At 35.5% G+C, this 13770-nt stretch overlaps 1 long non-coding RNA gene across 8 annotated transcripts; it reads right to left on the bottom strand.

The window, feature by feature from the left end:
- Positions 1–8235: 8235 nt before the first annotated feature.
- LOC113334423 lies at positions 8236–12331 on the bottom strand. Of its 8 annotated transcripts, none has more exons than XR_003352780.1 (7): positions 12096–12331; positions 10841–11686; positions 10190–10290; positions 9716–10082; positions 9545–9613; positions 9141–9223; positions 8236–8621 (listed from the first exon to the last, which is right to left on the bottom strand). It is a non-coding gene; the product is annotated as an uncharacterized LOC113334423 (long non-coding RNA). The 8 variants fall into 8 exon arrangements; XR_003352778.1 differs by having other exon boundaries at positions 9716–9837; XR_003352781.1 differs by having other exon boundaries at positions 9716–10290; positions 10841–10876; positions 11266–11686.
- Between the last annotated feature and the right edge of the window lie 1439 nt (positions 12332–13770).

Below are 13770 nucleotides of genomic sequence, written 5' to 3'. Positions count from 1 at the left end.
ATTGTTTTTCCTCATGGAGCTGTTGAGATCGAGACACCAGATGGTTGTAGTTCTTCGAAGGTTAACGGTCAGAGATTGAAACCCTTTTTAGAGCCCTTTCTTACAGGTGATGTTGAGGAGGTCCCTCTGGAGGACCCTGTTTACCCTTGATTGACCATCGAGGCAGTTGTATGTTGTATATTAGTTTTTGATTTTCTTCACCCAGGTACTATCTTTCCAACTTCTCCTCATGTTATTTTACTTTTGGTACTGCTCTTTAATTAGAAACATTGAGGACAATGTTAGATTTAAGATTGGGGGTGGGGAAGAAACTTTTTGTTAGCTTTTAGTTGCAATAAATAAACTCCAGAGCCTAGAAATTTATGCGTATTCAGGATGGCACTAACTAATCTAAGTGGATGGAAGCATCTTGGTTGTAGGAGTTGAGTAACCAATCTGATTAGATGGAAACATCTAAAGAGACTATTCATAAAAGCACAGAGATCAGGTGTTAGAAATAACATGATAGTTGCACCATATCTCGTTGAGTCCTTTTCATTTTTTTTTCCATTTTAAACTATGTTTCTCTAAGTGATTAGGTGGGGCACACGATTCAAGTTGTTACCACTGCTAGGGTGAATTAGAGTGACTGAGTTACTAAAAAAAAAAAAAGACCGGACCAGTTAGACCAATCGGAATAAGTATTAACACTTGGATAGAAATATGCATGTGTTCTCCCTGTTTCCGTCGCCTAAGCAAGCGTGGAATGCAGGACCCGTGGGAACTATCGTGTAATCTGCTGACAAGAATCATGCGCTTGGATCAAAAAGATCTATCATGCCCTTAAGTTAAAAAAAATGGTTATTGTTTTGTGTAGTCAACTGCTGGTTCCCTTGTATTTGCCAGTTTGTTGATCTAGATTTAAGTTATTGACCACTGGTTCCCTTGTATATGCCAGTTGTGTTGATATTAGTCAGACCGGTATCTCAGTCCATTAGGATAGGTTCATTCTGGCAGTGGCCTTCAGACAGATATGTGAAACATCGATCATTTGGTTAAAATCAAAACCATCTACATTTTTCTATTTCCATCTCTTTTTTCTATCCATATGATTAGTTTGACTCCGAATATGATGTCCATATTGCAACTATCTGAGTAGAGCTCTGTCACTTTATATGAATTTTAGTATGCTTGAGTGTAAACTCGTGTACAACAATTGGAATTTCGCATCAGGGTACTTCCTTCTTTAGTCAGTGATTGTAAGCCAACCAAGGAGATTCTTTAGTGCCTTCCAAGGTTCGACATAGATAACTAGGGTCTGGAGTAATGGTTTTGTGGGTACACCTCTGGTAAACCCTCCGAGATTAACTCGGTTTTATTTTTTATTTTTGCGAGGACTAGCAAATAATAAGTTTGGGGGTATTTGATAGACGCATTTATGTGTCTAATTTGTCCTCAATGTTTCGTATTGTTAGTACTTGTTTTCGTCCTTATTATGGTGTTTTGTGTGTTTGTAGGTATTTTTGGAAAATAATTATTGTTGGAAAACTCGGCTCGAAAAGTTGCACGGAGCACCCCCAGGTCACCCCCAAGGAAGCTGCTATTCGCACCCCAGTTCTGGTTAGGGGGGAGGACATCTTCTTCCCAAATTCAAAAACCAAAAATTGGCGGGAAAAAAATACTATCAACTGGCAGATGTTTTGTTGGAATTTTTGAACGTGTTCTAGGGCGATTCAATGGCTGATTTTTGGTAGGAAGTTGTGATATGTCCTAGCAAACACGTTTTGGGCTTTTGGTTCGATCAAATTTGGCCATAATTATCTGGATAATTCACGGAATGCAAAACAGGGAAACACGGGTTGGACACGGGATTGGAGAAGATTTGAGCGTGTTCTGCTCATGCATGAGGGATCTAGCAACATTGTGGGTCGTGTGTAAACATTTCTAGAGTGACCAGGATGGAAATCTACGCGTGAGAAGCTAAATCAGGGAAGAAAATATTCCCAGAATATTTTTTCATCAAACCGAGTTAAGAGAGAATTATCTCGAGTTATAGCGAGACTTCTTGATCCTGTGGAGTATTTATAGAGTGCTGGGGACTCATAGAAGAGGGGAGAGAGAATTGGGAGAGTTTTAGAGCACTACAGAGCAAGAAAATTTAAGTTGCAGAGATTCTGGTTCTGCTACTGCTGCTGCTCGGGGAGGAAGAAGAAGAGGAAGAACAGACTACCAAAGGCAGTCGTTTACCAACAAAGACAACGACTGTCGTTTTTGGGTCATAGTTTTCCAACGACAACAACACTTCATCTCTATCGTTGATTCTGGACGCCTTCTGTGGGTCGCAGAATCCTGTTTTATATCATTTTCTTATCTTTCTCGTCATTGTAAAACACTTTTGAGCATCAATGAAATATTTTGAGAGGTTTTTCATCATGAGTAGCTAAACCCAATCCCAGGGGTGACAGAAGAAGCCATTCTCACAATAATTATGTGGTAATCTCTATTTTTTTATGCAATATTTTTATGTGATTAATTGCATTGATAAAAATGAATTAAATGATTTTTATTAATCAACTGTGTTTTCCCTTGATAATGCATGCTTAGTTTTAGACTCTTGATGCATTATACTTGTGGTTAACATTTGATATTTTGGAAATCTTCTTTTGGCAATATTTTGAATCAGGTCGGCTGGGTTACACAACACTCTGTCAAGACAAGCTTTCAAAGTCCGAGAGAAAACCAACCTGCATTGATGAGGTATGTTGTACACAGTAGTGAACTGTCGTTGGAAAATAACATTGAGCAGATTAGGAGATAGGGAGAAAGACTCTTTCCATTGCATTATGAACAACTCTCTCTGTGGACACAACCACCACTGTATCAGCTAGCATGATTCCAAGTATGTCTGCACTGGCCGGCCTGTTCACCCCATGTATAAGAAAATTTGCAGAGGTTCCATTGATAGGACCAACAATAATGTCATTGTGACTTCCTTCATGGCCTTTTCACGGAGTTCTCCAAGCTTGCAGGTTCATGCAGCTACTACATAACCACATACGAAGGTGACGGAGGACTGTTTCCCAAACACAGTAGACTTGCAGGTCGTGAGAGATTAAAGCTCTGCACACGTTCTTATTATCCTTGGAGAAGAAATGTCTGTCCTGCAAATGACGGAAAATAGAACCTCTTTCATATCCTCTGTCATTCATCCCATCATGGCAGCCATCGAAATTTTTGAATGGGCAGTGACAGTATTCGTTCTGCAAAGCAACATCTTCAGTGAGAGGAGACTGAAGCTCTGCAAGCTGAGGTGATGGAGGTATATGGGGTGAGAGAGGAGGAAGCTGAGAGGTGCGAGAAGTCGAAGATCGAGTTGATGCAGGCATGAAAAAGGTTTATCTGAAAACCCAAAAAGAAAAAACCTAGGTCGAGAACAAAACACGAACTAGGAAAATAAAAGTCGAAAAAGAAAACCCTAAAAAATAACGTGAATCAAACAAAAATAAAAGGAAAAGAAACATCAAAGGAATTAAAGCAAAAGAAACTCGGAGATTAGAACAATCCAGTGAAAAACCCCAACTTTCAATCACCAGAGTTCATCGTCGGAGTTCATCCCAGAGAGTCATAAATGGAAACAAAAATATACGTAATATCTAATCTAGCCTAAATTCTAGGAGTTAATAACAAACAATAATCCCCCCTTCATAAAAACAGGAAAAAAATCCAACTAATCAAGTTTACTTTCCTTTTCCAAAGAATATCCGATGTGACACATGGGCGGGTATGGGCGGGTATAAGCTAAAACCAACCTCGCACCCACAGACTGCGGGTTTTTTTTTTCATAACCAACCCCGCACCCACAAACAGCGGGCGGGTTTTGTTACCCGCCCGCTACGGGTTGGGCGGGTATGGGTTTAAACGGGTTTAAACCCGCTTTACATTCAAGTATTTAGAGTAACTTCTATTCTCCTTGATTAAGTGAGAAAAAAAAACCAAAACCCCCAAAATATTCATATCTAGGAAGTTCACAGATGAAGATTAAGTGTTGAATCTGTTGATTTTTCGATTGTTGTCGATTTCTGGTGAAGATTTCTGGTAATTGTCGTTCGTAGGTGAAGAAGAAGAACTGAGGAGGAAGAAGAGGAGAGGCCGAACAGAGAGAAGAGTGTAGAAAGTGAATGAGGGTTATCAGTTATCCTATCTACTAGTATTAGGGTTTCATAATGGACGACTAGGATTAGTTTTATCTAATGGTATATAATCTGCGGGTTTTTTGGGCGGGTATGGGCGGGTATTAGCTTAAACCAACCTCGCACCCACAGACAGCGGGTTTTTCTTTTTCATAACCAACCCCGCACCCACAACGGGCGGGTATGGATTAAAAACCCACGGATTTAGCGGGTACGGGTGGGTTTGGGTATCGTGGGCGGGTCTTGTGCAGCCCTAGATGTGATCATCAGAACAAGTCAAGATTAATTATAGCTGATGGGGTTAATAAAATATATGCAACTTAATAAAAATTAATTACGTGATGATCAAAACAGATTAAAATTACGTGATGATCATAACAAATTAAGATCAAAATGCAACTTAATATATTAAACATAAGTTTTCAATAGCAGTTTGCGTGTCAAACTCGATTAATTTTTCACAGTTACTGTTATATAATCTGTTTTCGTATTGTTTGTGATATCTTTTATAGTACTTATCAATGGGGTGGCTCTAGTGAGTCAATCTCGATTCACTATTCTTGGTTTTTTTTTTGTTTTTGTTTTTCTATCTTAAATATATATTCTGTTTTTATGAATGATGTTGATATTTGGAGAAAAGATTAGCGATTAGGTTGTTATATCAAAATACGAGTTTCCGTTTTTTAGAATACCTAGATTTTAGCTAGATTAGATATTATGTATATTTGTTTCCCTTTATGAATTATAATTAATAAAAAAAATGATTTCATTATATAGATAACTATCGGTTGTGAAGAATGAATCTGATTGGTTTGTTACGTGCACACTCTTTAAAGGAGTGTGCACAAAATTGGACTGATTGATTGAGAATACATTGTTTCATTAAATAGGAAGGAAATAATATTTCTCGGGATTTTTTGTATACTTTTGGAAGATGTGTGTGGCTTGCAAGTGTTTTGATCTATCCAGAACATGTATTCAATGTGTTGGAGTGTGTCAACTGCAAGTAAACATGTGGGAATCAAAAAAAGAGAAGAAAAAGGAAATTATTCCCGAGAATTAAAAAAGATATTTCTTGGAGTAGTTGTCGAAGATTTTTGGGTAGTTTTGAGTATATAAATAGTTGTTGGAGTCACAAAAATGGGTAGAGAGTGATTAGGGAGAGCCAGAGCCTAAAAAAGCGGGGGTCTAACAACCACACCCAATATTTCATTCGGCAATATATGGGGACAGCTCCAATATAATTCTGTGAGAATCAACTAGACAGTCATACTCAATCAAGGAGATATATCCAAGAGTTGTATCTCTATTTCTCAATACAATCTCGAATCGAACAAATAGAAATCAGTGAGCCCGATTGATATGAGAAATAACTTGAACAGTATCAAAAACCAATGTTCAGGTATCAATCAATTTCAATCAACAACCAAAGGTTGGATTCACCAATTGATTGAACTAAGCACACCCTGTGATGTTTCAATTATATAAACAAATATAATGCGAAAAATAAATAACATAGACACTAGAAGTTTTGTTAACGAGGAAACCACAAATGAAGAAAAACCCCGGGACTTAGTCCAGATTTGAACACCACACTGCATTATGTCGCTACAGACACTATCCTACTATAAGTTAACTTCAGACTGAAATGTAATTGAGCCCTAACCAAGTCTCACACCGATTAAGGTACGGTCGCTCCTTACGCCTTTGAATCCCCGCAGGACTTTACGCACTTGATTCCCTTAGCTGATCTCACCCACAACTAAGAGTTGTTATGACCCAAAGTCGAAGACGTTATAAACAAATTTGTCTCCCATAGAAAAGTCTATTCTGATAGATAAGTCTGTCTCCCACATAAATACCTACAAAGTTTTTGTTCCGTCTTTTGATAAATCAAGGTGAACAGGAACCAATTGATAATCCGGTCTTATATTCCCGAAGAACAGCCAAGAAATATCAATCATCTCAAAATAACTTAACTATATGGTAGTAGAACAAGTTATTGTGGAATCACAAAGAATGAGATGAAAAGCTTTGTGATTACTTTTTATATCTTACCTATCGGAGATAAATCTCGAGCCAATCTTAGAGAAGATAGTACTCAATACGATAGAACAAGTAAGATCAGAACATGCAACTACAAAGAAAATAGTTGGGTCTGCCTTCAGAATCCCAATGAAGTCTTTAAGTCGTTAACCTATAATGGTTTTTAGGAAAAACCTAGGTTAAAGGAGAATCGACTCTAGTACGCAACTAGTATCACACATGAGTTGTGTGGATTAGGTTTCCTAGTTGCTAGAGTTATTCCTTATATAGTCTTCAAATCAGGGTTTGATATCTTTGAAACAAAGCAATCAATATTCACTGTTAGATAAAATCCCGATATAAGATTCAAGCTAAGTTTTCTTAAAATCAAAGCAATATATTTTCACCGTTAGATGGTCTTAGCTTGTTACACACAAATGAATTATACCTTCATTTAGATATGGGTGAACGTACCTAAACGTGTATATTGAGTTCGCTCAACAATAGTTAACCGAAGTTAGCCATATGAACATTTTTGTATTAACCACATTCATCTAACACTTCTAGATCAAATGAATCTAATTGTGTTACTCATAGAGTTGTTGAATTATTTATATTCTCATAGAAGTATACAAGACACAATTGAAACATAATCAGATTGATTTAAGAGAATCAATTCATGAACATTAAGCCACAGTTTGCAAAAATTGCATTCATTAATTAATTAATGTATTTTTTCATGACTATGAAATCATGCTTAATCGATTTTAGAACATAAATCAACTCATTTTGCAAACGGGTACGCAAAGTTAAGTTCCGGACTTTGGTCTTGTCCGATAGCTCGCAAACCAGTATGCATATTGTCGTTCCGGACCTAACTCGGGTAGAATCGTTCGCATACTGGTATGAAAACTTGGTTTTCGGACTTTAACAGTTAAAACCGTTTGCATACTGGCATGCAAACTTGGTTTTCAGACCTGAATCATACCACAACAGTTTGCATACTAGTATGCATACTGTGCTATATCCAGACAATGGTTAATTGTTTCTAAACTCTCATTTCAATCATTGAAACATCCTTAGAAGACGACAATAGCTATCTCACACAAACTACAAGTGATCGAATGATCAATACGTTCTGAGTCTACATCAAATGACTGTCTAACACAAATCATGTAAGATATCTCAAGACAATTTTCAATGATCATCTTTTGACTTATTATTAAGTTTCCAACAAATAAACTGTTTCCAACTAAACTTGTCAAGAATAATGATGAATGTAGCTAAAGCAAAAAGCTTCCAACACATATTTCGAGAAATATATAAGCGAGTTAAACTCAGCTTGAAATATCAAATGTGTATAATGTAAAAGTCCATATATCTATACGACTTAGTCTCAATAGGAGATAGAATAGAATAAACTTCTGAGTGATAGATAAGTTTTAGTCTCCACATACCTTTTGTTGATGAAGTTCCTCCAAGCTATCCTTAATAGATCTTCGTCTTCAATCGATGAACGCCGTGAAGTCTAAAGCTCAACTACACATTTTATCCTAATCCGAGACATAGCTATAAATCAAGACTTACAGTTTTGATCACCTAAACTTGACAAACAAGTTTGAGATAGCAACGCTTGCGAGTTTGACCGAGCAGCGCTCTAACAGAGCCATATCATATTTCTCTTTGAATTTAATTTTACTTTCATTTATATATCTACTAGGGTTTAACCTGTGCCGTAACGGCACCGACCTTTTCTTTACTTCACATAATGTACACAATATCACTAGTCATTGCCTTATACCTAAAATGTTGCACGGTACAACGTTGTTAATGGGGGTACTAAATTACTTGGAAGTGTACCAAATTTCATATAAAACAAAATATTTTTATCTTGTCTTATATGGAATTTGGTACACTCTTTAATAATTTGACACCCCTATTAGCACTCATGGGTAGGTAACATCATTTTTAATCGGTAAAATCGAAATAAACACCCAAAATCACGATTAATTCTAACAAATATTAGATTACAAACAGGCAATAAACAATAAATCTGGAATTTAAATTTGGTGAAATACTCCCGGCATAAAATTTAGTCCAAAACCGAAGGGTTGCAGCTGCAACATATATGAAATACAATATAACAAATGTGCAACTTTTCATTATGATAAAAAAGAAAAAGAAAAAAAAGAACTTCTGGGAGCTAAATATAATTGGGATTTCATAAAATATAAAAACTTTTGTATCAAAACCAAGTATCGCACTTGTCAACGAATGATAAACCATCGTCGCTACCCTCTAGATGCTCATTGAATCAGCAGTGAACAACCTAGTATGAGAACCCATTCTGCTCCACATGAGGTATCTAATTAGGTTCCTCACCATGCAGTCTTTTATGATCTTGACATCCGATAGGTAGGTTATTCGCTGCATAAAAAAATTCAAAACCATGATTAATTAATCAATAAAACAGTTAAGTAACCTAACAACAAATGATACTGCGACCAAGAAAAAAAAACAACTAATGACGCTGCCCATCAATCAAAAACAGTGAGAAAGTTATTTCCTTTATAGAGAAATGATGATGTGCCAAATGCATTGAAAATGGTCTAGGCTTTGATAATTTTTGTACCCAAATGGTGTCAAGCAACTAAAGTTTGTAGATTATATATTTTCACCCTTAGTGATTTTGATTCTTTTTGTATGCATTTCACACGGATTGTTTAATCGTGTAACTTAGCATTCCAAACACAAAAATAAGAAGATTTTAAGAAGCCAGATGAATATGCATGAAAGTCAATCCACTACTCCAAATTCTTCGCTTCTTTATCACTCGCGCGGTACCTTATTCCCACTCATAAACAATTACCAGTACTAAGAATCGCCAGTACTAAGCACTACCGCAACATTTAAAAATCAAGGATGATAATAAACTAAAAAAAATACCTGAGTCTCTTCATGTCGTCTCTCTATGTCATATGAGTTGTGAAGTTCTGTCAGATCGAAACTAAAGACGTGGGTTACGAATCCTATTAGTTGAGATACATATTAGGACACAGTTCAAGTACACATCGAGTAATACAAGAACCTTAATTTTAGTTAAAATTAAAATTAGCTAAAAAAACAAAGGGAATGAACAATGCTTAAAAAACGTTGTATCCGCACCATAGTGCTCTTATTGAGCTCAAAGTTCTCTCCCGCCATTAAAACCAGATATAGGTTTCTAAAATTTAATCATGTAAAAACTTTAGGGTAAAAATCAATCTACCGTAAAAATATATATATATATATATATATTTGTTGTTTTATAAGAATAGTTTTCTTGTCTAGACAATTTGGAAAACACTTACTGAAGATCTCTTATTTCATGAAAGCATGATCTTTGGTCTGGAAAATACGGGTCAGCATTATGCACATGCCTGCATTAAAAGTAATACCAAATGACTGGTAATCAGTTACACCGCATACGTCATAAAAAAATAAGACAAATAAAAAGAGTTCAATGTAGAGTAAATACTCACTGCTGTCACCACGTCTTAATAAGCATGAACTTGTTGAGTAAGTTCTCGCTGTATACTCTCCAAATATAAAACGGAACATAACTTTATTACTATCCTGAAACGTCCCCTCTTACTTTTAGTACCTACTCATACAACACATTACACTCAAGAGCTCACATAAAACATATATATGTATCATACAGGATACAGTGCATGAGTAATCTCATTCCTTTTATACCCGTAATCCCCATCACTTGCTTCGTAACTGTAATTTTTTAGATTAGTTCAGGCCATGTTTAACCTCTCTTTTTTGATTAACCTCATTCTCTACTTAGCTCTGCGTATTCTTCTCCCGCGGAGATATGGGGGTGTGTTAGAGCGCGACTACCTGCTAAGTAGTCCGGGTTTGTATGTTTTTACTTGGGTCAACATGTTTGGATTTCATTAATATCTTGCGCAGGCAAATCAAATGTCCTTCGAAGGATTGAGTCATACCTGCAATTAAGAAAGCTGATTTGGTGCGACTCCTATGTATCGACGTGCGAATGTACATACTTTATAGCCATGTATTTAATTTGAGCCGCCATCATCTAAACCTGAAAAATATATTCAGATTGAGATTATTCAATATTGGCTGATGCTACTCAGATTAAACACTGGAAAATAGATGAAATGACCTTATTTTCTTCCTTAAAGATGATTAGATGCCCAAGGATAGCTAATTAAACTGGTTTATATTGATTTGAAGGAAAGGTGAAATTTTAGATCCAACAACCTCTGGGACTTATAATCCACTGGAAAGTCTCCACTTCAAACATCTCAATGTTTTCACGCAAATAATATGACTGTTTATTTGTAAACTACTAATAGGAAATGTGGAAAGAATCTATAGTCACTAACAAAGTACATACAAAAACATAAAAAATCGGACGTCATTTGCTCTAAGTTACTGTTGACAATGAAATCATCAACAGCTTGGCCCACTTTAGCTTCAGTTCATTTAGACACTAACATGACACATATACATCTAAATTTGACTACATTTGTGCATTTATCATTAAACTTATCGCATATACATTTAAATTTGATTAATTGTCATGAAAGCATACGAAGACCACTTAAAAAGAAATGTAAACACTTTGGTACCTTATGATGCTTCAGATTCACCTAGAGTACCATGTCCTGCTTCAATTTGTACCATGAGTCATACATTTAAAAGAAAAAATATTAACAGCTGCAACTTTGAATCATGAAAATGTTTCCATCAAAACTAACTGCAAGATTCATGGATAGATATAAATTTTGATATCTCGAAAGACTAAAAACAAACAAAATAATACTCGGTTGCAGACATATATATATATATATATATATATGATATATATATATATATCGAAAATTCTGAAATCTAAGTTCCTCGAACAAAAAAATGTTAAAAGAAGCAAAAAAAGATCCATGATGATGACGATGATAATGATTACATCCGCAAAAAAGTATGGTCGCAATAATGAATACATCTACAAAAAAGTATGGTCAGCAGACAAAGGTTGTTGAAGATAAAAGAACCATACCAATCTCATTGAACTAAGCGTTTTTAGTCAAGGTTTTTCACATCTGGTTCATTAGCGAACTTTTTCTTCATTTTCCTAACTCCCTTTTTACCGCAACAAATTAAGATTTAATCTCCTCGGAAAACAGTAAAGAGTATTGTTTAACTGTTATAAGTGTGTTACCTTAACTTCAATTTTTATTGCAAAGCAAAAAACTTCCAACTGGATAACATCAATCTTGCCATTTTCTTCAAAAATAAGAACTCTCACACATGAGAACCCCTTGTTTGATTCCTTTCCTATTTCACATACCATAGATGATAGCAAGAAAGATAACATCAAATGGGAATCCCTACTGCATCATTTTACTAAGCACGTCAATAACCTTCTCAGAAATACATGATGTACAGGCTTAAACGAAATAGGCTATATTGCGAACAACCTACAACAAAGAAACAAACCAAAATTCATATGTTAGGACCACAGACCGTTCTTCGATGAAAGATTTTTTCCTAAGCCTAACTCTGGACTACTCTGTGTTATGAAAATCTAATTGGAATCTCTAAAAATCAGATTGAACGATCATGCAAACGTCAAACAGTCGCATGCAATAGACTCAAATTAATGTAACCAGACACGAATGAAAATCCAGAATTAATTATATGATACACAGAGAAATGGCAGAAACAAAACCCTTAATAAGAGAAGAACAAACCTGTCAAAACCCTAAGTTTTTTCTCTGGAATTGGATGGAATCATCAAGACCCATTTTATAACTTCTCTCAAACTTCAAAACCATATTCATAAAATGTCACAATTTCACACAGAAAAATGAAGGGGAAAAAACTTACTTCTGTGTAAAAACGATAGTAAACGAATTAGTGTTTCAGATGTAGACATGGGTTCTTCAATCGGAGATCTAAAATTGACTTTTCCAGATTTACACAGTGTATTGGATAAAATCGAGATTTTCTCATCCTATTTCTTCCTTTATCTCTCCTTCCCCGTGTTGTTACTGATTTTCGTTTGTTCCAAAGAGGGAGTGGAAACATCACCTTTGAGTTAAGCGTGTGAACAGAAGTTTAGAGCATGTTTACACTCTCTTTTGAGACATAGGATTCAAAATACAAAAGACATCTTTTGAAGAACGAAAGCCATAGATTTATCTCTTGGGAGAATAAATCTGGACCACCACTTATATGAAAAGTTGTCCAAACTGCGCTATGTATTCTAAAGATTAGTTATTTATTATTTTTTAATCTTTTGGGAATGGAAGTCATATCCATTGTGTAAACTCAAATTGTGTGGTAATAAAGATAAAAAAATTTCCTTCTCATTATTGTGTCTGGTACCGTTATGAATAGCTAAACCCCATCACTGGGGCAGTGGACACTCAAGTGGTAACTATAATTAATTCTAATGGCTTTTTACAATTGATTTTAGTTGAAATTATGAATTTCATTAATCGGTTGCTATTTTTTTTATGGTGTATAGTTAGACTAAGAACTTTTAACATATGACAAAGAAACTAAGTCAACAATATAGGATAATAAAATTGTTTGGAATAAATATTCTCGTGTTTTTAGGGGCCACTCGAAAGGATTTAGGGGCCAACAATAAAACAAAAAAGGTCACCCAAAGGGAAAATATAGCCAGTCCTTATCTCGCGTAATTCGTAATGGCGAAATTACCCTTATATATTCGGAGGATATGATAACATTGTTATCCTCCGATTGCAATCGGAAGCCAAAATATTTCCCAGACTTCCGATTGAAGTCGGTGCAGTATTAGAATGATTTGTGTTTCATTTTTTCCATTTCTTTTTCATTTTTGAGTTGTTAGAGTTATAGAGAAGAAGGTGAAGGAAACAAAGAGAAAACCCATTTTATCACTACAAAAATGGATGGATATGAAGAAGAAGTTGAGAATCATGACGAAGAATAAAATGTTGAGGGTTCACGACCGTTTAGAGAAGACGATTTGGGGTATATGTTGAATGATCCAAACTTTTGTGGAGAGTAAAACATAGACGACCCTTTCATGGAATAAAATGGAGAATCGCCCGATATTGAAGCTAACGATGCATGTAAAACACAGGTATTGTGTTAAGAAACTCAAATACTCGATTTGCATGCGTTTGTGTGCTTTTGTAAACAAGAAAAACCGATTATTGCATGCATTGAATGCCATGAACTACCCAGATTCGGTAGATAATTTGTAGAATAAACCTACGAATATAACACACTGAGTACCAAATATGTATATTCGGTAGTTCCAAGATACTAGTTTACTGCCGAAGATGAGAAAAAACCCCAAACTGGTTTTCCAAAAATATCTACATTCGGTAGTTATGTAGAGTTATTTACCCCCGAATGGCCCCAAAAACGAATTCCTCAGAAAATTTCAAAACTCAGTATTCTTATCCTTTACAATCGGTAGTAGTTTAACATTCTTTGACTGCCGAATATAACAGTGGCCTCGAAATAAAATTTCCGAAAACTTGAAAATCGGATGTTTATCGATTAA

This window comes from Papaver somniferum, unplaced genomic scaffold (genome assembly GCF_003573695.1).
Source record: "Papaver somniferum cultivar HN1 unplaced genomic scaffold, ASM357369v1 unplaced-scaffold_137, whole genome shotgun sequence".
NCBI classification, from domain to species: domain Eukaryota; kingdom Viridiplantae; phylum Streptophyta; class Magnoliopsida; order Ranunculales; family Papaveraceae; genus Papaver; species Papaver somniferum.
This window is presented reverse-complemented; position numbering and strand designations above follow the sequence as displayed.